Raw genomic sequence first — 27,354 nt, forward strand, 5'->3', positions numbered from 1 at the left:
ACACAAACACAAACGTCCTCTACCTTGGAAGTTCCTAACTTCAGAACAGAATTCCCAAGAAGTTTGAAATTAAGCCAGTCAAAGAAAGTGTCTGCAAATTCTTCTTTGAACGGAAAGCAGACTCCTGGGCACTGTTATATTTAACTGTGGAGTCACTGCGTGTCCTATGTATCAACCACCTGGCATGTTAAATAAGCAACATCTTCCATTGATGTACTCTCTTACCATGTATGAAGATATATAACATGCATTATTTCATAGGATAACTCTAGGCTAAAGAAGTCAAGTGTTCTCTTGAGTAACAGAGGAGGGAATAGAACTCTATGACATGATCAGTGTCACTCAGGTAGTAAGTAACAGAGTCAGATCCAGAGCAGAGCTTCTTGGTTTCTGGGTTCATAATGTAGAATCTACTTTTTGTATTAATTATCATTTTATTTTTCTCAGATGACACAAAGTTTAGAGGGACAATTTAGTGTTGCTGTAGTGACTCAATAATACTGGCAAGAACTGCAGTTCTTTCTATCGGCTCCGTTTACCTTACCTTGTAGGCCTTTGTCCTTCTGTTTGCCCACTCATGGTCACCAAATGAGTGCTGCAATTTCAGGCTTCAAGTTTACTCTCTGGGAAGGAAAAAGGTGGAAGGGGTGCAGGAACAAGGGGAGCAAAAGCTGAGCCTGTCCTTTTTTTTTTTTTTTTTTTTTAACAAATATGAGCTTTCCTGAAGTCCCACCCAGGGAACTCCTATTGACATCTGTTTGGACAATATTATGTTGCCTTGTCATCTCCAGCTGTGAGGGACAATAGGAAAAAAGGTTTTGCTTTTGAACTTCTAAAGTAGAAAAAGTAAGGGAAGAGAGGGTATTGAATGGCTCCTGGGTAAGAACCCATCTACCATGTCTAGCACTAAGCTGCATTAGGTTGGCTTTTTAAATATCATATCTTAATTTTCATTAGATACAAATTATTATTACATAGAATAATTGGAGGTACCAAGGAGGAGGTGGGAATATCAGAATATTTTGAATTAAAAAACACAATCTCATCCCTTCTTGTTCTGACCTAAATGCTTTGGCAGGAAAATTACTCAAATCTAGGAATACTCACATTTGCCATTAATACATCCGTTTTGTACTTCGTGTCTTTTTTTCACACATCTGTTTGTTGTTCTCTTTTCTCTCTTTTCCTTCAATTTTTAATACAAATTTTAAACATACACCGATAAATAGAGAGGATAATATAATGAACCCCTATGTACCTATCAACCACCTGCAACAATGAACATTTTACCAGCCTGGCTTTGACTATTCCTTCCTTTTATCCCTCCTGAATATTTTAACAAAACTCATTTCATTTCTGCCACACCAAAATGAGTTATGTCTGTATGTATGCCTCTAATTTATTTTTGCTTCTTCAAACAGAATAACTTACAAGGGTTTTAACATGATTTCGAAAAAAAATCAATGGAAAATTGTTATTTTGAAATTCTCTCTCTTCTCTTTCTCTCTATATTTTGACCTCTTGTTGCACAAGATTAACAAGTTGGAAAAAATGAGAGAAATAAATGTTAAAAATGAGAAGTGAAGTTTCTAAAGAACTGGGGTGTTAAGCAGAGCTTCAGCAACCCCCTAAGGGAGTACTTCTCCACCACGCAGAGCAGAATTTATCCCCCATCTAACATTTAGGTCACAGATATCTGTCATTTAAACTATCCTTGACAATTAACAAATGTAGCAATTAGTATTCTATTCATATTTACATTCTTTAATTTTTTTAAAAAAATTATAAATCTTAAACTATGTTCTAGAAAGTAGTTTAATGGGAACTGCCACAATACCCTATATGAGAAGCTGTTTAAAATAACAGCTTCTTCTCTCTTAGAGATATTGATAACTTTTACCCTCTGCTATCTTTTCCTTGAAGACAAATAATCCAAAATGTTAACCACTATTCCCAGTTAAGTAAATATGTAAAGTACGTATTTTTCATTCACATACAGTGTTATTCATCTGTTCAGCCATTCGTTTATAAATTCATTCATTCATTAAACATTTCACAGGTCCCATATGCATGCTGTCACTAGAATCTTTAAGGATGAAGACTCTAGTAAGGAACCATAATTGTCTCTCAGTTTTCATAAAGCTAGGCGAACCCACACCCTAAAAGCTTTATGTGAGAATCAGGTAAAAATTGGTTATGATCTAAATATTTGGAGAGTAGAAATGCCAATCTCAAAAGTGTTTTGGAAAAAAAAAAAAAGCATAGTGGCAGGATCATGTGGTGGGAAATGGGCCTGGCTGGAAGAATCGCTATATGTGTATTTTTATCATCCATGTGTTGGATGAAGCAGAGAGCTGCCAGATAGCTTCTTTTCGACAGCTTGGAGTTACTGTTGGGAACAGATCCATGTATGGAAGCGAAAGCCGAAAGGCACAGATAAGCTGAGATCCAGCTATGCAAACCATGTTTAGAGACACTTAAAGGACAAGCATCCCGGGTCCTTTCTTTCTGGTAAATTTAGAGAAGCCATCATACTGGGATCTTTTTTCACATCCAGCCCATGCGGACTGAGCAGCCAAAGCTTGACAGAGGTAGGTGCCGGGCTTTTGTGATGGAACTTCTATAAAGGATCATTTGCAAATATTTCCTCCAGAGCCCTTGATGTCCTTTAAGGGAAGGTGCCAGATAATATTTTGAAAAGAAAAACAAACAAACAAAAAAAATAGGTTGGGGCTAGTGACTAAGAGGTATTTAACAGCTCTGCCTCCACAAGACAGGGAAGCTTTGCTACGGAAGGAAAGTGACAACACAGATTTGCTGCCAAATAAAATCCCTCTGTCCTGGGTCACTTACCATTTGGAATTTTGTGGATACAAGTCTTCCTCGATATTGCCAGCACCTTTAGAAATGAGCCACAGCTTCCGCGGGGTTCTGAGACTCACTGTGTATTTTAGGCTAGGGTAGGTGGGATTTGTCTTTTTCCTTGCTTGTTCTCAAGCCAGCAAAAACTCGCATGTGTGACTAGTTCTTCCTTAGACATAGGAAGAGCTGCTTGTAAACGACATTATTTTTGGCAGCTGAAGTCATTTTTGCAATATTTCTCAGCAGTTCGGAGGTTGATTACATCCTGTTCAAAGATTCTTGGGTTGTTTTCACAAACACGGGGTCTTACGCAAGTTGAAGTTGCTGAAACCAGCTGTGAGCCCTGGGCTTTTCTCAGCACCTTTAAAATTTTGTCTTCTTTCTTTTTTTGCTACTGACTGAAAACTTTGGAACTTGAGAGGAAATGTTTCCAAAGATTATTATCGTTTTGTCATCAGTGATGTTTTGGGAATAGATTGTGGCAGAATATCAAAAATTCTGTGTCTCAGGAATGATGCAAGGTAAAAGTGTGAATATGAACAGAGTAACAACACCTGTATCTATACGACTGTCCTGTATTTTCTAGAATACAGATAAACCCAGCCAAATCATATCAATTGCATTTTGAAATGCGGCTCCAGCTAATTACCAAATTGTAGTTATTAAATTAAAGCATATCTGTTAAAATTGTTAGCAAAGTCTGTGAACTCCTGCCAAACACAAAAGTCAAGAGGAAAAATTATAGGTCATATCTTTAAAATATGCATGTTTTGCCAAGATTGAATTAAAAAAAATTTACACAAGATAATGGGATTTAAACTCAAGATTTATTTTACTGAGAATAATGTGTCCATAATTCAAATAAGATTTGAACCAATTGTTTTTACTTAGCTAAGTTTTCAATCTAGAGTATGAGTGGGAAAAAAGAGAAATGGAGAAATATTGAATGTGACCTTCCTTCTCTGATGACAGACGTGACATGGAAAATTATTAATAAGCAAGTGTAAGAAAATAAAAACAATTTGTAATACTGACCAAGGAGATGTTCTCTGGATAAATTAGATGTCTGGGAAAAGCAATTCATTTAACAGATACAGATGAAATAACTACTTATGTGGTGGTTTCTTTCAAGCTCTGAATGTCCCATTACACCAAAAAAGTGGCAGAGAAAGAGGAAATGTGCTTTTATTTCAATAGTCCACTATAATTATTAAAATAATTACAATACTAAAGGATTGTTTCCATCAAATTATTCTTTTATATGTCTATTTACATTGAAAGCACATTAAAATAACATATTTCTATATTTCTAAAATAGGCTATTTTACTTTACTTAAAAATACTAATATTCTATATTTGTGAGAGAGTTAGAAAGACAGAGAGAGAATAAACTATGCCTTCTTTTTTTAAACTAACAGAGACAAGCTGTCATAACTTTTGCTAAAGTGGAACAGGCCTACGAAAAGATGGCTTTAAAATACTTAATTAAATACTACATACCAGCCGGCTTCTCAAAAGAAACAGCACAGCAGGAGTCTTTGCAATTTTCAATATGTAAAAGGTTGACATAAATGATGCCACTAGTGTTTGTGAACAGATGCAATGCATATATGATATCAGCTACTATCTTCTCGTTTGCCTACTGCCAAGTGCATTTCAAGTGTGCACTCCTCATGAGAAATGTCTGCTCCTGTTTTTTCTCTTGAAAACTAATCCAAGAAGCATAATATAAGTAATACACAATGACTTACTGCTAATTTTGTATATACTATGTCAACATTTGTGGAAGAAAATTCATGACAGTCAAGCTACTTGCCCTTTTATTTCATGACTTCTTAAGCATTTAGTGATGACTATACATCTAGAAAATCTTAAAGAAATCATATTTTGAGAGGAAAATTGAAGGTGTTGGCAGTCTTACGTAAAAAAATAATAAATAAATAAACAAAATGGCGGCCGGGCACGGTGGCTCACGCCTGTAATCCCAGCACTTTGGGAGGCTGAGGAGGGCAGACCATGAGGTCAAGAGATCAAGACCCTCCTGGCCAACATAGTGAAACCCGGTCTCTACTAAAAATACAAAAATTAGCCAGGTGTGGTGGTGCATGCCTGTAATCCCAGCTACTCGGGAGGCTGAGGCAGGAGAATCACTTGAACCTGGGAGGCGGAGATTGCTGGGAGGCGGAGATTGCTTTGAGCCGAGATCATGCCGCTGCACTCCAGCCTGGACAACAGAGCGAGACTCCACCGGAAAAAAAATAAAAATAAAAAAAAAGGCTGTTAATGATCTTGTTATAGTTAGCTGAGGTATGAAGCAAATTCATGGTGGTTAAGTATGATGAAAAAATTTGAAATAGTTCCAAATAGCATAGAGCACAGGTTGGAGGCTTCTGTCTACATGATGAGACCTGTCTGGATAGCTGTGGGCCTGGTCTATGGTGTGACAATGACAAGAGGAGGAAGCACTTTTTAGAGGATTTGATGGGGAAGAGTATTTCTGAATGTTGGGAGAGAGTTTGTATGAAAGTAAGAATAGGAATGTACTCTTCTAGAAGCCTGGAAAATTTTGGCCCACAGAAAAGGTCTTTATGTTTCAAGGGGAAAGATATTATTGGCAATTCTTAAAAAAAAAAAAAAATTCCGAATCCCCTTGATCAGGTGATTAAAAGCTGGGAGACACTGAGTGGTCCCTGACAGAATAGTAAAGATTTTAAGAACGTTAAAAATGACACAAAAGGCCTGAGACTAGGCAAAGGTGCTGGTAAGGAATCTGAAGGCCAGAAAGGCTATAGGATTTCTCCACCTTCAATCATTGGAAGGTGAAGGTTTCCTAGGATCCAGTTCACCTGGTATTCTGATCAGACATGATCTGCCTATGAAGAACCGCTTTCAATTTTTTATCTTAAAGTTACATGACGTTTTCAAGTCTCATGACAAGGTATTGGAAGAAGATTGTATGCCAGAGAATTTTCAATGTAGTTTTAAGATCTGTGAAGTAATACAAGGGAAACAAATTCAAGAGGCATTTGGTACTGTTGAGGAGAAAATGGCCTCCCTTATCCCATTGATTTATTTCCCTGATATGAGCCATGGTTATCAACTCTGATTGCACATGAAAATCACGTAGGGTAGGTGATGCCCACATTGCACCCCTGAGGAATTAAATGTTAGTGGGGTCCAGACAAGGGTAATTTAAGTCCATCCCATGGAGTTCTAATGTGAAACCAAGATTAAGAATCATTTCCTTTATGCAATTAAAGAAAAGTGGTTGCCAGTCTAATTTATTTCAGAAGAGGAGTTAACAAAACCACAGCTGAAGATTAGGAAAAATATGTACTTTCTCCCAGGATAATTTCTTTGGAAGTTTTATCGATGGTATATTCTTTGCTAACAGAGAATTCTTATTTTAAAAGTTTCAGCATGTTTAAAAGGAAGTTTTCTCTATAATAAAGGATTGATATGTGTCTATTTGATATCTATCATACTCCTTAGCTTGAATCCTATGTGAATGCTACCCACAATTATTGAAAGCTATAAAATATATATATGTGACATTATGGTTCTTAACTACAGATACTAAATGAAATTTTATATTGTTTTAGAAAATCATCAAACAGACATATTGAAAGAGCATGTTAGTTAATTTTGGATAGCAACAATTTTCTAAAAAATTGGCAAATTTATTCTAGAAAAGGAAAATCATGCTTTTTTTTTTTTTACTTTTACCTTTCTAGGAAGTGTCGAGAACTTCCTGAACTTTTAAAAATGAAATCATACCTTAACAGAAATGATGAGGATGAGGAAATGTCTTGAATCATTTTCTGAACCAGCTGTTTTAGGTAAATGAGAAAGAAGACTCCATTGAATATTTACTCTATTCTGAGCAATGTGTTAGATTCCAATAAATAATAATACACAATAATCATTAGAACTCTAGTTCCTTAATCTTCCCATCAGCTTGCCTTCTGAGAGATAAAGTGCAATTATATATGAAATGATTCTAAGAACCATTGCCAATTGCAAGCTATTGTTGAATTTAATGCAAAGAAACACAATTCTAACAAACTACTTTTAAATCTTTACTACTTTTATTGCTTCACTTATATAGATAAAATACATTCTATGAAATAAAAAGTCTTTTTGTTGTTGCAGTTAAAATCCTGAGTTCTAGATTCAGACAAATCTATGTTCAAATCCCAACTATGCTACTTTCTGCCATGCTGGGCAAGTCACCTAAAAACTATCTTGATATGTATGAAGGTTTTACTATTTTCCAAGCACACTTCTAAGCAAATTACAGGTATTAATTTATTAATTCTGACAATTAGCCCTATGAGATAGTCACCCATTTTACAGATGGAAACCCTGACACACAGAAAAGTTAAATAATATGCCCAAGATCTAGTAAAAAGAGGAAGTAGGATTTGAAGCCTGCATTTAAGCTCTGTTCTACACTGCTCCACAGTCATTTCCTTGCCTTTTAAAAATGAAAGCAAATAATAAAATTAATGTGTGAAAGATATTCAGTAGTGTTATGGCAAGGAGTAAGAGCAAAATAATATTATTATTATTCTCAGATTATAGTCCACTTAGTTTAATAAATAATCACTTGAAAAAGTTTTTGTGAATACCAACTCTATAAAAAATAAGATTAAATGCTCTTTATGAACTAACATTTCCAAAGTGTTGAGTAGACATTCTTTGAATATCAGAGTTAAATTATTATTTTGTGGCCGTATTTCATCCTTGTAGTCTCCCTGCCTATCATATTAATCATGTTTCAATCAACGTATGTTGAAATGTTTAACACCCTTCCCTTCACTCTGCAACATTATGTAAGTAAAGATGATTGGAAAATGAGATAAGAATCATTTAAATGAAAGTTAGTATTATATTGAGGGACCTATCACCCATACATGCTAAATTTCATTTAATTTTAAATTCATTAATCTAAAATGAACAATAAGACATCCACTCGACAATTAACTTACATTTGCTTATGAGCATATGACCTTTGGAAATTCAACATACAATTTTTACCAATTTTGTGAGTTGTGCATTTAGTTTTGTAAAAGTTATAAAGTAATAATTTTACATATAAGGTGTAGGGAAATTGATCAGTTGTTGTACTTTTGTAAAAGGGAATGAAATGAAAGTTTATCTCTTTCTTCCTCACATTCTATCAGACATGTGCGGAGGAATAGAGGTCATGTCCACCTTCTAACCCTATTTTCACTCTACCACAGATTTAAGAACGCTTATTATATCATTTTCCCAGAGATGATTTTGCTATCATTAATATTTAAATATTCTTTTGCTTAAAAAGATAAATATCTACTGCCCTACTACAGGCAGGGGAAAGGAAAAACAACTAATGAGATTAGAGATTTAAACACAAAATTGAATTCCTTCAGGTCCCATAAATCTATAGACCCTGATAGATTACATTTTTTAAAATTATCAACAACCATGTCAACAATAAACTAGAGTAATTTATACAATTATACCTTCCTGAGGAATGTAAAGATTTGGAAGACAAAATAAGAACCCAATATGCTAAAAACCAAATCCCAAAGTTTTGTTATAAAGAAACTAAATTTACATAACATTTATGAATTTAGCTTATGTTCAATACATGTGTCCCTGAGCCAAGGTAAACGTCCATGCTCTTTTGGGGAACACAGACTAAATAGATAACCATTCTAAAGAGTATATGCCCCCAAAACTTGGTTTTTCTTCTCAATAATCCATTTGGGTTACCATGCCCAAATTACTGGATAATTGTGTCTACTCTTCGAGGAAAGATACAGTAAATATTCATTAAATAGGTGAGAAACAGACCTCCAAAAATTCACCAACGTTGTAAACTTCCAAATCACAGTTTTCAAAATTTGGTTGGAAAAGAATGGTCTTTTCATATCTTTGGTGAAGTAAAGCTTTCCATGGTCAAAAAAAAAAAAAGGATCTATGAAATATTGCATAAAATGTGTCTCCATCTCAGGTGCCAGAGGGCACACTAACACATGACCAGCTCTGAGAAATTCTGCAGAAGGTAATCTGAGCACAAGCTTGTTATGTTCAACGATGGTTTAGAAACCAGACAAAGAGTAACTGATTTGGTGTGCCCCCTAACCTCTCAGTACTGAAATTAGGCTAACTCAAGATTAGTCATTTATCTAAGGGAATTAATTTGACATGGACCTATGGTTTTAACATCTGGGACAAGTGATTTAACGAGTCTACATGTGAAAAGAGTGGGATGCCTAACTTACAGAATGCCTATTTAAGCTCCATGGACATCTTTAACACCAGTACTCCAAATATGTATGCATAGCGAATCTAAAAGTACAGATAAGTGTTCTGAATATTGTTATTGTTGTTTTTGTTGGGGAATGACAATTGCACAAATCAACTGCTCCCCTTTGACTTATATTCAGCCTACTATAGAAGATGTTTGAGTATTTGTAGGTGTGTATGCATGCACACATTTATTGTGTTTCCATAGCACCTAGAATTGAGCTCTATGAGCATTTTCCACCAATGTGACTTTTTTACTTTTTTCTATTTTTGTAATTTTTAAAAATGTTTTGTGGGTACATAGTATATATATTTATGGGGTACATGAGATGTTTGGATACAGGCATGCAATGTGAAATAAGCACATCATGGGGAATGGGATCTCCATCCCCTCAAGCATTTATCCTTTGAGTTATAAACAATCCCATTAGACTCTTTACAATACTTTAAAATGTACAATTAAATTGTTATTGACTACAGTCACCCTGATGTGCTAGCAAATAGTAGGTCTTATTCATTCTTTCTAACTATTTTTGTACCCATTAGCCTTCCCCACATCCCCTAACTACCCTTGCCAGCCCCTGGTAACCATCCTTCTATTCTCTATGTCTATGAGTTCAATTCTTTTGATGTTTAGAAACATCAAAACTAAATAGTACACCATTGTGTATATGTGCCACATTTTCTTTATCCATTCATTTGTTGATAGATGCTTAGGGTGCTTCCAAATCTTAGGTATTATAAGCAGTGCTGCAACAAACATAGGAGTACAGATATCACTTCCATATATTGATATCCTTTTTTGCAGGGTATATACCCAGCAGTGGAATTACTGGATTATATGTAGCTCAATTCTTAGTTTTTGAGGAACCTTCAAACTGTTCTCCATAGTGGTTGTACTAATTTACATTCCCACCAAGAGTGTACAAAGGGTTCCTTTACACCACATCCTCACCAGCATTTGTTATTGCCTGTGTGTTGTGTAAAAGCCATTTTACCTGGGGTGAGATATCACATTGTAGTTTTGATTTGCATTTCTCTGATGATCAGTAGTGTTGAGCACATTTTCATATGCCTGTTTACCATTTGTATGTCTTCTTTTGAGAAATGTCTATTCAAATCTGCTGCCATTTTTAAAAATCTGATTATTAGAATGTATCTCATAGAGTTGTTTGAGCTCCTTATATATTCTGGTTATTAATCCCTTGTCAGATGGGTAATTTGCAAATATTTTTCTCTCATTCTGTGGGTTGCCTCTTCACTTTGTTGATTGTATTATTTGCTGTACAGAAGCTTTTTAAATTGATGTGATCCCATTTATCCATTTTTGCTTTGGTTGCCTGTGCTTGTGGGGTATTGCTCAAGAAATCTTTGCCCAGACCAATGTGCTGGAGATGTTTTTCAAGGTTTTCTTGTAGTAGTTTCATGGTTTGAGGTCTTAGATTTAAGTCTCTAATCCATTTTTATTTGATTGTATTTAGCGAGAGACAGAGGTCCAGTTTCATTCTTCTACATATGGATATTCAGTTTTCCTAGGCCTATTTACTGAAGAGACTGTCTTTTTCCCAGTGTATGTTCTTGGCAACTTTGTAAAACTGAGTTCACTATCTATAGGTGTGTGGATTTGTTTCTGGGTTCTCTGTTCCATTGGTCTATGTGTCTGTTTTTATGCCAGTAACCTGCTGTTTTATTTACTCTAGCTCTGCATTATAATTTGAAGCCAGGTAGTGTGATTCCTCCAATTTTGTTCTTTTGCTTAGGATAGCTTCAGCTATTCTGGGTCTTTTGTAGTCTCATATAAATTTTAGGACTATTTTTTCTATTTCAGTGAAGAATGTTATCGGCATTTTGATAGGAATTGCATTGACTCTGTAGATTGCTTTGGGTAATACAGATATTTTAACAATATTGGTTCTTCCAATCCATGATTATGGATTAATTTTCCATTTTTTGTTGTCCTCTTCAATTCCTTTCATCAATGTTTTATCGTTTTCATTGTAGTAATCTTTCACTTCTTTGGTTAAGTTAATTCCTAGGTATTTAATTTTATGTGTGGCTAATGTAAATGGGATTACTTTTTATTTCTTTTTTATATTGTTCACTGTTGGCATATGGAAATGCTACTAAATTCTGTGTGTTGATTTTGTATCTTGCAACTTTACTAAATTTGTTTATCAGTTGAATGGCTTTCATGTGGAGTCTTTTGGTTTTTCCAAAACCAGATTGTATCATCGGCAAACAAGGACAGTTTGACTCTTTCCTGTCAAATATGGATGGCCTTTATATCCTTCTGTTGTCTCATTGCTCTAGATAGGACTTCTAGCACTATGTTGAATAAAAAGTACACCAGTGTAATTGTGTGACTATCTCACTATACCAAGTTCATTTAGTAGCTGGAGACATGGTTCTGAAGAACTTAGAGTATGCAAAAACAGGCCATTGCAAAGCAGCTCAGTGAGAACTATGAGACAGAGTTAATGGCACAGACCAGTAGAGATGTGGGTTGAGGGAGCAGCATATGCAAAGTCTAGAGAAAAGGGAAAATTAAGACAAATTATGGATGGGAAACTAGAAATAGTTCATTATTACAAAAGGTGCCTTGTTGTTTTCTTTTGTTTACTCTTTATTGAGGTATATTACACCTACAGAAACATGTGATTATGCAGCTCAAGGAATTTTCATTAATGGAATTGACCCATATACCCATCAAATAGATCAAGAAACAGAACCATCCTCAGTACTTCAGAAGGCCCCTTTATCCCTCGTTCCAGACCATTTTCCCCTCAAGGATAACCACTAGCCTAATCTCTATTAGGGTTTTGCTATTGCTCGAGCTTTTAGGTATGAGATAGTCAGGAATAAGATTGAAGAGGCGATGATGAGAATCACGTATATTGCTAATAAGTTGGAACTTTGTTCTGAAATCAGTGGCTGTAGAGTAGGAGGTAAGGGTTCTAACCAGGAATGTGATCAGATCTGTGACATCTTCCTTATATTGCATATGGACTGCTATTTCCTGACCCAAAGTAGATAATTAATGTTTGATGAATAATTAAGTGAATAAATGAGTATTCTTTACTTAATCTGAGTAATGTGTTTATTATTCAAAGTCACATGAAAGTATTTGAATGCTCTAATAAATCTTCACAACTGTACTAAAGGAATAAAAGTATTTTTAAAATGCAATTATATTCTTATTGTAAGAACCAATAAGATAAAGTATATGTTTAGTTTTTGTCACCTAGTAATTACTCAATAAATATTAGTTATTATTAGTCACTCAACAAGCATTTATTGCACATCTACTATCTTTCAAACACTACATTTTGGTGTATAAAATGATGACTAAGACACAGCCCTCACCCTCAAATAATTTATTAATGAAATTTGAGAATCTAAAGAAAAGAAAATTGCAGAGGTTGAAAACTAGACCATAGTCCGCAAACCTGAGAGGGAAGATGGAAGTCTGGCTAAATGATTGTGCCTTCTTCAGTGGGTTAGATGAATGACATGAGGAAAGGGAAGCCAAATTGGGAAAATAAACCACGTAGCAATGAGTACAAATTTTTCTAAAGAAAGTTTTGTAGTGACTATAAGTTCAATAGTATTTAGATCCATTTCTAGGATTATATTCACTTTGTTTGCTTTTCTGTCTATATTCATTGGCCTAGAAAGGACCAAATGGAACATATCAGAATCCTATTGGAGGATTGCTATGGATGCTGGGCAAGGGGAGATTTAAATTCTTGTGAGGATGATGTTGAGATGTCTAGAGATGATGAAAACAGTCTTTGATGCTTCATGGTAAGATCTTGATTGAGGGTGCAGAGTACATCTGAGTAGAAAGAAGGAAAAGTTCCTTTGACACTTTGATTTCCTGGTTATAAGATAATCTGAGACCTGGGACACTCTGCATCCACAGGGAGATGACATATTCTTGTTGTAAAGCTTTTGTCAGGTCCCACATAAGTGGTAAAGGAGATGAGGCCTTGGATTGAGATCCCTACTAGGTGGGCAAGGGGCAACTCCCAAAAGGACATGATGAAGCACAAACCAAAATAGATGTCCATCCACACATTGAAGTACATGAAAGAAACATTTATCTTCCTTAGTATATTTCCCTATCCGACCAGGAGAATGTACTGGGTGATTTCTAGAAAGCTCCTTTCCTCTAAGTTACTGATTTAGTTACAGATACATTTCCCAAAGTAAGGTAGATTGCATCCATATTCATCAAAAGAAGCATACAGGTCAAAAGAGAGTGCTTGTGAATCAAAATATCCAGAAATAAGGGAGATAAATGAAACTTGACAACATTATTTAAAATGTCAGTCTTCTAAAGTGAGCAAATGTATGCAATTATTTCCTAACTATTTTGCTAATTTACTTGAAGAACTGAAAATAGCAGAAATGTTTTACAAAGAGTACATAAATACAACTTAATGAAGTTTCCAGGGTGTTAATGTCACTGGCGTGTTTGATATATAACTCAAACAATACAGAAAACAAATACAAAGTAAAGAAGGATAAAGAGATAGAGAAGGATAGAGAAAAGAAAGCACTTTTAGATAAGGTGATCACAGGAAATAAAATTTGAGCAGAAAACTCAATGAAGTAAGGAAACAAGTCATGTGAATAACTGGGGAGATTTCCAGACAGAAAAATGCAGCAAAGGAAAGGCCTTGAAGTAGGAACAACTTGATATGTTCTAGGGACAGTAAGCAGCCCCCTGAGAACAGGTAGGAGAGTATTTCGAACATTACATCAGAGATATAGCCAGCAGCTAAATCACTAGGTCTTTGAGAGCTATAGATTTGGCTGAGGGTCCTAGAAGCCACTGGAGGATTATGAGCTGAGAAATAAATGATCTAGTTTACCTTTGTAAAAGTTCTTCCTGGCTGCAGTAGGCAGGATAGATACTAGAGAGGCAAAAGCCAAAAAAAAAAAAAAAAAAAAAGTCAGATGATAATACCTTACCTTATAGGTTCAGTGTCTATGTAATTGATTATCAGAACAATTATATTTTTCAGAGTGAAAGAGGGAGCTATTAATAATGACACTGGATCAACATCAATGAACTGGGAATGTCCCAAGAAAATGGAGACATATGTTTTCCCTAATTAAAAGCCTCTTTTCAAGAATAAATGAATACTTAGTTCAAATAAAGGCTGCTAAAATTAATAGTTCCATTTTTTCACCAAATATTAGATTTATAAGATATTGATGGACCACAGGCTAAAAATAACTTTATGAATGAACAAACTAGCAACTACTGGGTTAAACTCAGATAAATTTACTCTAGAGGAATTTATTCTGGAGGAATTATTGGGGCTTTTAATAAGTTGATCTGTCTTGGGAATACTGAAGCCACTGGTTATAGTAATGCAGTGTTTCTCAAGGCCATTTGTCCACGGATTTCATTGTTTTAAGAAACAATGAAACACAATATGAGTGGAACTCAATATGAGAAAGGTATGGTCCATAGATAGAGTGGAAAGGATGATGAACATGATTCAAAGATCTGACCCAGAAATTTTAATTAGATTGCTGGGTAGATAACTCAGTAGTATGAGATACTTCAAATCCTGGGGGTTTTGTTGTTGTTGTTTGTTTGTTTGTTTGTTTGTTTTTTAAAAAGTTGGCCAATAAAGATGGTATATATTTAATGTGTACAAGATGATGAATTGTTACATGTGTACAGAAACCACAGTCTAGAAACAACAACACACTAATGTAGCTGCTAGTAAAATCTCAAGGTTGTTCTGATCTCGAGATAGAAAGAAGCCTTTTCCCACTTTTTATAAAACATCAAATATTTGCTTTGTGCTTGTGGCTCCATGGACTTCAGTTTATACCCGAGAATATTTTAAATAAAGGCTTATTGCTTCACTGCCCTTATCCTCCAGCAAGGACTTGGGATCAGCGGCAAAGACTGTGTTCCAGAAAAACAGATTCTGACTTGGTTATTGACACAGAAGTCAGAGACATGTATGGAAAATTAAAGTATGAAGACTAGAAGATAAGCTTGGCAATGACAGGAGTGCCTGAGCTTGTCCGATAACCAACCAGAAGATTGTCCTAGGTCCTGGGATGAACACTGTTGCCTGCAGTTGGCTCCCCCATAAACTCTGATGGGAAGTGTGTGGGCAGACAGCCTCTAGGACAGTTGGGAACTGTCACCAACTCACAGACCCTAGCTTACAAATGACCAATAATTTTTTAAAAGCTTCTTGAAGAATATCTCTCTAATTCTCTTGTTTCTTGGGGAACAACTCACCTTTTGCTCCTGGTAACAGTGGAAGTTGGCGCAAAAGCAATTCCTATGTGCCAGACACTTTTCTCAGTGATTTACATATATTAACTCACTAAATCCTAACAATAACCTTATGAGCTGGATCCTATTATCATCCTCATTTTTAGATGAGGAAAATGAGACAGAAAAATGCTAAAGAAATCTGTCCAAGGTTACACAGCTAATTACAGTAGAGCTAGAAAAGTCTGACTCTAAAGTCAATGTTATCCTCTACTCCACCGTGAGCAAACGCAGCACAGAGATGAACTGAAAAAAGTATCTTCTTTTTGTCCAATACCACTAGTTCCAGTCCTTACGATTATATATAACATGATTCTTATTCCATGTGACACTCTTTGAAGTCTCCACAGATCAACAATTATTTGTGTTTCTCTCAAATTTTCTCTGTGGCTCCAGTTTCTTTAGTCTATCCTCTTATCATGTAACTGGATTCTGCCTTATATCAGTGCCTGAAGGTTTTTCTTTGAATGTGCTCTTATTTCTATTTTACTATTAATTTAGTTTGTATGTTGAGCGAGTTGACAGCCCCAACTCAGCCAAGAAATAGTTTTTAGGTAATTTTGAGAGCTCAGGTGCAGGATCTTCAGATCCACCCCTATTAAATTTCCTCTATTAAGATTTTTATGGATTCTAAATGTCATCTAGCCTGCTTTCAGTCTTCAACTTTGATATCCATTGAAAATGTAGTGAAAATGGATTTTATATCTTCATCCAATAGTTTGACAAAGTATTTGGACAAAACCAAGGACAGAGCCTTGCAGCACATCACCCACTCACTATTCATCTAGAGTTGGCAATCTTTGAGCACAGTTGTTAGGGAGGATTACATTAAATTGTATTGTTCAGTCCATATTTCTCTATTTGGCCTTAAGTAATTTTATGTAGTTATGTTAAAAATCCCAGTGAAGGTCAGAAACCAACAGCATTTATCTGTCTGATAGGTGTTAGATCCCTAAAGCTTATGAAGTTAGAATGACTTTAATTTGAACATTGAAATTATGCTTGCAATCTTGTGGTTCCTATTTCAACCTCTAGAGTCCCTTAAAGACTACTGACTGGTTCAATGTTCTCTTGTAAAAAGGTTTAATACATTGGCATATAATTTACTTTTGCAAAATGTCTGAACAAATTTGGAGCAGCCAGGTACTGTTTTACCATCATGTTTATCTTTGGCTTTAGTTTCACTTTATTAATGTTTATTGTTCACCCTCCAACCAATATATGCAACTGTCTATTCAGCCCATTTCTGCAGAGCCTAAAGACTCAAATTTAACATGTTGTGATTTAAACTGATCATCTTTACTATCCACCTGACTGACCTTTCTGATTTATCTAACTCTTTGGTTAACTGTAAACTGAAAATCAGCTTAGATCCCCTTTTTTACTTAAGTGTCCACAACACATCAAATCAGTCCCAAAATCCAATAGTTCATACCTCCTGAATGTCTCTCATATCCATTACCATCTACCTCTTATATTACATAAGTTATTGCAATAGCATGCTAAGAGATGTCCTACCTCCATCCTGGCTGCTCCCTACTATTCCCCATGTTGTTGCCAAAATGATTTGCTAAAACACAAGTTTTATCAAGCACACCCACATGTAAAAATCTTTCAATAAATCCCTATAACTCTCAGGATAAAATTCAAATTCATTAACTTAATACCAAAGACCCTTGAAATTGTAGTTCTGCCAGTTATTATCAATTGCTAGTAGCCCTAAGTTTGTCTCTCACTGTCTCCCCATAAGCACCCTTTGTCCCAGTTATACCAAACTACTTATGATTCACTGAACTAGTCAGAGTGGCTCAGATCTCCATTTCCTAACATATTTAATACCTTCTTTCTTGAGTGCTTTTTTCCCTCCTTTTTCACTTGATGAACCCTCAATAGAGATTTAAAGAACCATTCTTTCTGTGAGGCTCAACTCCCACTTACCCAATACGATTTATATTTTCCCTTTCTGCTCCCACTGCCCCCTGTGGATATCTCTGTAATGGTACTTAATATTGTCAACGTGTATTTTTCTATCTCTTCATTAGACTCTAAGTGCCTTGAGGGTGTATATCAATCTTACTTATCTTGATATACTCAGGACTTGACACAGTGTCTGACACACAGTGGGTATGCTTGATAAATCTTTACTGAATAACAAAGCTAATAAGTCAAAATAATCTCATTGGATGAGAAACTAGAAGAAAATGGATGCTTAGAAGTTAATTTTTTCTTTTGTATTTCACACGCCCCAAGCAGGAGGTCTTTCCCTTCTTTATTTAACTCCATACTGTTAAACTAATTTTAATAATCCTATTTTTTCTTTACATTCTAAAGTCCACCTGACTACTAAATTCTAAACAGATTTTTTAACATTACTCATGCATATTTTGAAGGATATGTAGGCTGTGGGTGAGTAACTGCAAAATATGCAGTCTATTTATTGTAAGGACTATATGAACTCATCAATCTCAAAAACTGTCAATTTTACCAGGCTCAAAGTGAGGGGACATTCACAGATGAGAAAGTAATTGGGATCTTTCTCTTTTAATTGAATACCCTGCTTGTAATGATGTCATCTTCTAATATGCACAAATATCCTCAGAATAACCTTTTAAAAGTCAAGCTCTGGTTTATCTGGTTATCAAGGGCAAAATCCACACATGGTGCCACTGAGAAGATTCCATTAGCATTTTTAGCAACATTATTCAGATCTTGATCCAACTGTTTGAAATACATGCCATACAGCCATGCTGTCTTTTCAGATAGTTCTGAAATCCTTTTGAATAATACTTTTCCAAATGAATTTTAATCAGATAACATCAGGCACTGCTTGATTCCTGCACCCATTTGGATCTGGAAACTTGTCCCAGTTTTCCAGTGTGCACGAGCAGACATGCCAAGTAAATCTAGCCAAGTAATCTGTGTATTTAGAGCAGTGTGAACATCCCAAAGGTACCAGAGTCATATGCTCAGATGGCATCTGAAGTTTGATTTCGGCTTTTGTATTCTTGCATTTATTAGAGTCAAAATGTTTCCTGACAGTGAGCAGGCAATGATAACGAGTGGGCACCTCATAACTGCTGAAAGAGTTTTCCAAAGAACACTTCAAATGGAGCCCCTGAATGAGTCTGTTTTATTTATCTAAATAGATTAGACAGATAGATAAATGATTGATTGATAGATAGATAATTTTTTGTTGCCTGAGAATCACATAATTTCTGGCATCTGCCAACTGAATCATTGACAGTTCTTTATGACGAAGCCTAGTCCTATCAATAAAGAAGGTAATTCTTTAAATGGGGATCACTTTCAGTGCCTGGAGACTGCAAGCAAAACTACCATACTCAAAATCCTGAGTCCTGGCTACAAGTTCCAATCCTGTCACAAGACATGTAAATTCAGTCATTGATCTTCTCCATACCTCTGTTTTTCCTGTAGAATGAGGAGACTGGGCTTTATAACCACTGGAATGACCTCTTATTATAAAGTTCACTATCAACAGTTGTGCAAGATAATAGATTGGTAGATTTTGTCATGAAGTTCTCATTGTTCATGTTGATTTTTAACTCACCAACAGATAGATCTGTGACTTGCTCCTACACACATTTTTCCCTGATATTCCTTATCAATTTTACTTAAATTGTCCTAGTCATTCTCATCTGATGAAAACATAAGGAGGCATAATTGAAGAAGAAGAAAAAAACACTCTAAGAGTTTGTCCTGAACTTGGATCCTTCGCTTTCCTCCTACATTTTTAATATGGGATACACTTTCCCCATAAAACACTTTTGCTTTCAGGCATAGAGAGATTAATAACAACAATAATTAGTATGACTCCATTTGTTGACCTACTACATTATACGCAAAATAGCCAGAATTTAAATGTATCCCCTGACACTAAAATCTACACTCATTCCATGATGTCTTGTGACTCAGATAATCATCTATTCATAATGATTTTTGTTATCATGAACACAAGAAATCATGCATCAACTGAGACATCTTTTAACTTTTATTTACCTGTAGGGCTTATGTTAAAAGTACACAGACTACAAAGTTGACAAACTAATACCAAACCTCACCTCCCAGCAGTATGATTTTTTTGGGTACCAAACCTTACCTCCCAGAAGCATGATTTTTTTACTTCAATCTTAGCTTCAGTTTTTTCATTTGTAAATTTATGATAATAATAAAAATATCACTAGGTTTAGGGTTATAGGGGCAAATAAGAGAGTAGATGAGAAAGCATATAAACACGGTACATGATAAAGTGTTGTCCCTCAGTTCCTTGGAAATATAACTAAGATCATCCAACAGGTAGAAGCACTTGCTTCAAATGCCAGCTCTTCCAAAAGCTGACACAAATTGCATCCATTAATGAATGATATAAATATTTCTGAGCATGAGCAAAAGAAAAAATGGGACAAAACAATATCTAGCTTCCATTTGGTTATATATATACACATTATACTTTAAGTTCTAGGGTACATGTGCACAACGTGCAGGTTCGTTACATATGTATATGTGTGTGATGATTCCTCAGGGATCCAGAACTAGAAATACCATTTGACCCAGTCATCCTATTACTGGGTATATACCCAAAGGAATATAAATCATGCTGCTATAAAGACACATGCACATGTATGTTTATTGTGGCACTACTCACAATAGCAAAGACTTGGAACCAACCCAAATGTCCAACAATGATAGACTGGATTAAGAAAATGTGGCACATATACACCATTTGGTTTTAAATGTTTATCATTTATTTAATCTCAAGAGCAATCTCTCATGTTTGTGTTTCCTCTTTGGAAGCCAGAGTTTATTTTTAATGATTGCACTACACAGGGTTTTCTTAAAAGCTATTGGATTGAGGAGAAAATAGTGTCCAGGTAGCTGAAAGCAATTACAAGTGTGATAGGGGAGTCACCACATGGAAGTGGGACAGCCAGACCTGTCAGAGTTTATTATTATGATTATTATTATTACAAAATGCAGGTCAAATGATTCAAATATTTTATTGTAGTGATTGCAGAGGCCTGTAAAGGAGAGAAAGCACACACTTTCAGGTAGATAAGGAAAAAAAAAGTTTATCCAAGTAATATTGTATTAATATTTGAAGAAGGAAATGATGTCAAGTGAAGACGAATGAAAGAAGAAAAGATAAAAAGGAAGGAAGGAAAGGAAAAAAGAGGAGAGGACAGGAAAGGAAAGGAATGTTGGGGAGAGAAAAAGAAAGAGGAAAACCCATTACAAAGATGAAACATAGCTACTGACTGGTTGTCAGTAGACATAGATGGTGGCACACGCCTCTAATCCCAGCTACTCAGGAGGCTGAGGCAGGAGAATTACTTGAATCCGGGAGGCAGAGGTTGCAGTGAGTTGAGATCATGTCACTGCACTCCAGCCTGGGAAACAGAGCAAGACTCTGTCTTGGGGAAAAAAAAAAAAAAAAACTGAGGAAAGATTTCCGGATTGTAATAGAGGGAGAAGTGTGGTTTAGGCTTGGTTTCCCAACTCCCAAGTTTTGTGATCTTTGTAAATTAATTTACACTTTCTGAACCTAAGCTTCTTTTTTTTAATTTAATTTAATTTTATTTTATTATACTTTAAGTTTTAGGGTACATGTGCACAATGTGCAGGTTACATATGTATACTAGTACATATGTATACTAGTTACATATGTGTGCCATGCTGGTGTGCTACACACACTAACTTGTCATTTAGCATTAGGTATATCTCCTAAAGCTATCCCTCCCCCCTCCCCCCACCCCACAACAGTCCCCAGAGTGTGATGTTCCCCTTCCTGTGTCCATGTGTTCTCATTGTTCAATTCCCACCTATGAGTGAGAATATGCGGTGTTTGGTTTTTTGTTCTTGCAATAGTTTACTGAGAATGATGATTTCCAATTTCATCCATGTCCCTACAAAGGACAGGAACTCATCATTTTTTACAGCTGCATAGTATTCCATGGCGTGTATGTGCCACATTTTCTTAATTCAGTCTATCATTGTTGGACATTTGGATTGGTTCCAAGTCTTCGCTATTGTGAATAGTGCTGCAATAAACATGAGTGTGCATGTGTCTTCATAGCAGCATGATTTATAGTCCTTTGGGTATATACCCAGTAATGGGATGGCTGGGCCAAATGGTATTTCTAGTTCTAGATCCCTGAGGAATGGCCACACCGACTTCCACAATGGTTGAACTAGTTTACAGTCCCACCAACACTGTAAAAGTGTTCCTATTTCTCCACATCCTCTCCAGCTCCTGTTGTTTCCTGACTTTTTAATGATTGCCATTCTAACTGGTGTGAGATGGTATCTCATTGTGGTTTTGATTTGCATTTCTCTGATGGCCAGTGATGGTGAGCATTTTTTCATGTGTTTTTTGGCTGCATAAATGTCTTCTTTTGAGAAGTGTCTGTTCATGTCCTTTGTCCACTTTTTGATGGGGTTGTTTGTTTTTTTCTTGTAAATTTGTTGGAGTTCATTGTAGATTCTGGATATTAGCCCTTTGTCAGATGAGTAGGTTGCGAAAATTTTCTCCAATTTTGTAGGTTGCCTGTTCACTCTGATGGTAGTTTCTTTTGCTGTGCAGAAGCTCTTTAGTTTAATTAGATGCCATTTGTCAATTTTGGCTTTTGTTGCCATTGCTTTTGGTGTTTTAGACATGAAGTCCTTGCCCATGCCTATGTCCTGAATGGTAATGCCTAGGTTTTCTTCTAGGGTTTTTATGGTTTTAGGTCTAACATTTAAGTCTTTAATCCATCTTGAATTAATTTTTGTGTAAGGTATAAGGAAGGGATCCAGTTTCAGCTTTCTAGATATGGCTAGCCAGTTTTCCCAGCACCATTTATTAAATAGGGAATCCTTTCCCCATTGCTTGTTTTTCTCAGGTTTGTCAAAGATCAGATAGTTGTAGATATGTGGCGTTATTTGTGAGGGCTCTGTTCTGTTCCATTGATCTATATCTCTGTTTTGGTACCAGTACCATGCTGTTTTGGTTACTGTAGCCTCATAGTATAGTTTGAAGTCAGGTAGTGTGATGCCTCCAGCTTTGTTCTTTTGGCTTAGGATTGACTTGGTGATGCGGGCTCTTTTTTGGTTCCATATGAACTTTAAAGTAGTTTTTTCCAATTCTGTGAAGAAAGTCATTGGTAGCTTGATGGGGATGGCATTGAATCTATAAATTACCTTGGGAAGTATGGCCATTTTCATGATATTGATTCTTCCTACCCATGAGCATGGAATGTTCTTCCATTTGTTTGTATCCTCTTTTATTTCATTGAGCAGTGGTCTGGGATGCAAGGCTGGTTCAATATATGCAAATCAATAAATGTAATCCAGCATATAAACAGAACCAAAGACAAAAACCACATGATTCTCTCAATAGATGCAGAAAAGGCCTTTGACAAAATTCAACAACTCTTCATGCTAAAAACTCTCAATAAATTAGGTATTGATGGGACGTATCTCAATAAGAGCTATCTATTGCAAACCCACAGCCAATATCATACTGAATAGGCAAAAACTGGAAGCATTCCCTTTGAAAACTGGCACAAGACAGGGATGCCTTCTCTCACTACTCCTATTCAACATAGTGTTGGAAGTTCTGGCCAGGGCAATTAGGCAGGAGAAGGAAATAAAGGGTATTCAATTAGAAAAAGAGGAAGTCAAACTGTCCCTGTTTGCAGATGACATGATTGTATATCTAGAAAACCCCATTGTCTCAGCCCAAAATCTCCTTAAGCTGATAAGCAACTTCAGCAAAGTCTCAGGATACAAAATCAATGTACAAAAATCACAAGCATTCTTATACACCAGTAACAGACAAACAGAGAACCAAATCATGAGTGAACTCCCATTCACAATTGCTTCAAAAAGAATAAAATACCTGGGAATCCAACTTACAAGGGATGTGAAGGACCTCTTCAAGGAGAACTACAAACCTAAGCTTCTTTGACTATAAATAAGAGCTTGAATTAGATGACTTCCTAAGGCTTTCACAACTGTAAAATTGTAGATGTAGGAGAGAAACAAGTAATGTTTTCAAATATTGGCCTTTTTATAGAGAGAGAGCCACTTTCGTGTTGGTTTTAACATTCTTACATTAAAGGAATATAAATTCCATAGGAGGTATAGTGAATGGCCGGGTTTTTAAGCTGAGATTTCAGAAAATATTGCTTGTCAATTCTTCATTATTCCTGATTTGCGGATCTTTTTATTTTGTATCTCAGTACGATGCATATGATTCTCTATAATATAATCAGCATCTTTTCCCGTATGTTCCAACTGGATTTCAGTCATTATAAAACTTTACTGCACTTTATAATTTTTGATTCTTTTCACTAGTGTTATTAATACCTTGTGTTCAATATATTTGCCAAGTTGACGTTAGAAGTCTTTCATTTTGAGTTTTATTCTTGGACACCCCTGGTTATCCAAATAGATAGTTGTGAATCCACTACTCCTACCCATCCCCACAAATAATCTAAAAACATTATGATGTTATAGTCAACTTTGTGTCTTCAGCATATATGTGAAATTTTAAATGTATATAAGATTCATTTAGTACCTAAAGGACACTCACTTTTGTTTCCTCGAAACTTATTGAAATACTGGGTTCTTATCAGTCTTAAGTTAATATATTTATACTTATACAAACAAACATAGTTTATGCATTCCATATATTAGTGGAAAAGTTGGAGAAACAATTACAGCCTGTGAAATGAGGACTAAGTGATCTGAAAGCTATACAACAAAATTATTCTGTGCTTATTTCCTTTTGAAATACTAAAGTGTCTGTTTAAAATCCACATCAGAAATCAAAAGTTAAAACAGTAACAAGAAACTTATCTTGCCATGCTTTTTAATGAACGACATGCTTCAAAGTCGAGTACATTGTATCTGCCCTTATAAATACGTGATTGTATATTCCAAATGATTGATGTTTAGATGATGCATAGCTTCCTTGAAAATAAGTAAGATATCCACACAATTTCACTAGTTTCATGGTGGAAGAAAATCTTACATATGCTTAATGTCATTGAAATTGTGAGGAGTGTTTTTTGATAGGAGAGGGGAAAGATAGTTTTTGGTGCGTGTTTAACACAGATTTAGTGACACAATGTAAAAATGTTAGCAGTGTATCATCAAGTGAACGTAAGGGGGCTGCCTGTCTTCATATCAGGTTGTAAAATCTGAGTGATGGCTTCTTAATAAGGGGACACTGTTTTGGCTTGGGGGGATTTAGAAAAGTGTTTTATTGGCTAAAGTTTGGGGATTGTTCCTGTGGCAGCAAACCTTCTGATCCTTTCCCATGCTCAGAGACTAACCCCAGGGAATGTGGTCAAGAAGCCACTTAATGGTTCTCAATGGAGCTGAAGCCTCAAGGTTAAGTACCAAATCTGTATCAAGGGAGAGAGCTGAGTGGGCCTGTTCTTTTGTCTTCAAGCTTTCTGCTATCTTCTCTCCTTCTCCAACTAAAGTGTTCTAATCCCAAAGTGAAAGTGAAACTCTACTCTACTCCCCTTCTAATAGTATGTCACAGTCCTGTTACACCAGCCGGGAAGAGCTGCGTTGGTATCTCTAGTGAGTAACATTGAATGTCAGAAACGTGAGAACAGACTTTTCGGTGGGTGAAAAGGCACAGACCGTGACCATGGGAAGAAAAGTTCCTTTCTCTTTTTTCTGCCTTGCACCCCGCTTTGTGTGGAGTCTATTTTTGATATTGTACCTCGTCTATATGGCATGTTCACCTTAATACATGTGTTTGCATGTATGCTTTTTGGTTTACGGGGCTCGTGTAATCCTATTTAAGCCTGGCAAAATTTGAGGTAGATTATACCTTAGTTTTACAGATTGTGAAATGGAGCAGACAGACTTGATTATTAATTATGTTTCTGGTATAAATTGCTAGCGATGTGTCACCTTAGGCAGGTTTCTCTTGTTCTGTAAGCTTCAATGTGCTATCTGTAAAACAGAAACTCAGACAGCCTCCTTGGGTTGATGCAACAGTTACATGACAGAATGTTGGTAAAGTAGTTAATGGTGTTCCCGACACAGAATAAGCACTCAATCAATGACAGTTCTTATCGTTAGAGTATGATTGTTACTATAGTTAGGATTATCTTGTGGGACTCTGACACAGATATTCTACTTCCAAATCCAACATAATTTCCTCTGTCCCAGGGATGTAGTTTCATGTAGCAGTGTAAGTCTCTCTCTCTCTGAAGATGGACATCAGTCACAGAGCATTTCGTGTGCTCTCTTCACTCCTATTGAACTATTTCAATAAAGATATTAAGAATTATAAGACATAAACACAGTCCTGAAAAATCTCAGACAAGCAAAGAAATCAAATTGCATATAATACTAAAACGGCACAAAGAAAGAACTCATGTGAATTTAAATAACCTTTAAAATCCAAGACGATTTCAGGTGGGAAGAATTAGGAGATTCGTGGCTTATTACAAAAATGTCTGTTTTTCTTTTCCTCCCCCGAACTCCTTGGTCACTTTACTTAAACACACACGGAGTTGGTTTTGCTCAAAAGCACACTGTCATATGAGACTTCCCTTTTAACAGTTAAAAGGGAACATGTTCATTTTCTCCACATGCTAAATGGGCTTAAAATACACACATGTGCACGCACACACACACACAAACTAGAAAGTGGGTAGCTTGGGAATCATGTTTCAAGAGAGTCTGCCTGCACATCTGTGAAATAAGATGAGAGAATACGAATGGGCCTGAATCTCCCAAATTCTATGGCATGGTAATTCCCTGGCATTTATAGTCTTTCACCAGCTTCCTCGGTGAGCTAGCAGGAGGGGAGAGGAGGATTATTCATTAAAATCCTTTACTTTTGTTTCAGTCTATTTTTTTTTTTTTTTCTGACTACAGAAGGTGTCCCCCTTGTGGTTATAGAAAAAGCTGGACTGGCAGTTTATCTCATCTTGTGAAATTTCACACATGGACAAAGACTTTTAGTATTCTGTCTATCCACCTTTTAGTAGCTCTTGCTTCTAAAAGGGTAAACTTTTACTCATACTCATTTCTGTCTGAAAGTTAATGCTAAACTCAAAGCCAGATATTCAGTCAGCTGGCTTTAAACTTTTTAACCCCACTTATGATTATTTTTAAAATTCTCTTTCCCTGTGGCTGGTAGTATCGTTTTTCCATGAAGTGGTATCAGAGATTAAATGTTATCTGTCCATTAACAATTTACTTACTGGAGCATGAAAAAGTGATTAAGCATGTGTCTGTTTCAATGCCGTGATTGACCATTAAGTTCTCTCAAGTATGCAACCCAGCTTGGCCTTTTCAGCAGCAGTGAGAAAACCAGTCTGAGTCAGCAGTTTCCGCAATGGGCTTCTTTCACTCCTGTTCCCCTCTCTTCGAGTCACAGTAAACACTAAAGTAGTGGGAGTAGACAGTTTTGGTTATTCTTAAGGAAGTATCTTGGTAGAGCTGCTGTTTCTCTGTTGAGTAGGAATTAACTATTTTTCCCCCGACTACTGTGTTAATATATCCAAATATCTTTTCCAAAACTATAGGATTAGTAAAGGTTTTATATGCCACTTTGATAAAATTGCTTTCACAAAAGCAGTTTTTAAGAAGACAGTTAAGAGCTCTGAGACAGTGGTTTCGTAAAGGAAATCCAATTAGACTCTGTCTTAATTGTAGAATTTTTAAAAAAGAGAACAAGGGATGTGAAATATTCCTCTCAATCATCTGTCTTCTGTAACATACAATTCTAGAATTGTTAGGAAAAATGCACATTAGATATCAAAAGTGTTAAAATGTCAAATATTAAGGAGAAAAATCTGAGTAATAGTAAATCAGCAAAGTATAGATTTCTACATCTTACCGATTTTACC

At 35.8% G+C, this 27,354-nt stretch overlaps 1 protein-coding gene across 7 annotated transcripts in view; it reads left to right on the forward strand.

The window, feature by feature from the left end:
- The first annotated feature begins 2,483 nt into the window (after window positions 1-2,483).
- SLC8A1 (solute carrier family 8 member A1) overlaps window positions 2,484-27,354 on the forward strand; it is a 414,612-nt gene continuing 389,741 nt past the window's right edge. For 6 of the 7 annotated variants that reach the window (XM_063695921.1, XM_063695923.1, XM_063695920.1 and 3 more), the window contains exon 1: window positions 2,484-2,591. The gene's annotated coding sequence lies outside the window, so the exon portion shown is untranslated. The remainder of the gene's footprint in view (window positions 2,592-27,354) is intronic. The other variant, XM_055377770.2, reaches the window with a different exon arrangement.

The sequence above is a fragment of the Gorilla gorilla genome, chromosome 12 (assembly GCF_029281585.2).
Source record: "Gorilla gorilla gorilla isolate KB3781 chromosome 12, NHGRI_mGorGor1-v2.1_pri, whole genome shotgun sequence".
In the NCBI taxonomy this organism is placed as follows: domain Eukaryota; kingdom Metazoa; phylum Chordata; class Mammalia; order Primates; family Hominidae; genus Gorilla; species Gorilla gorilla.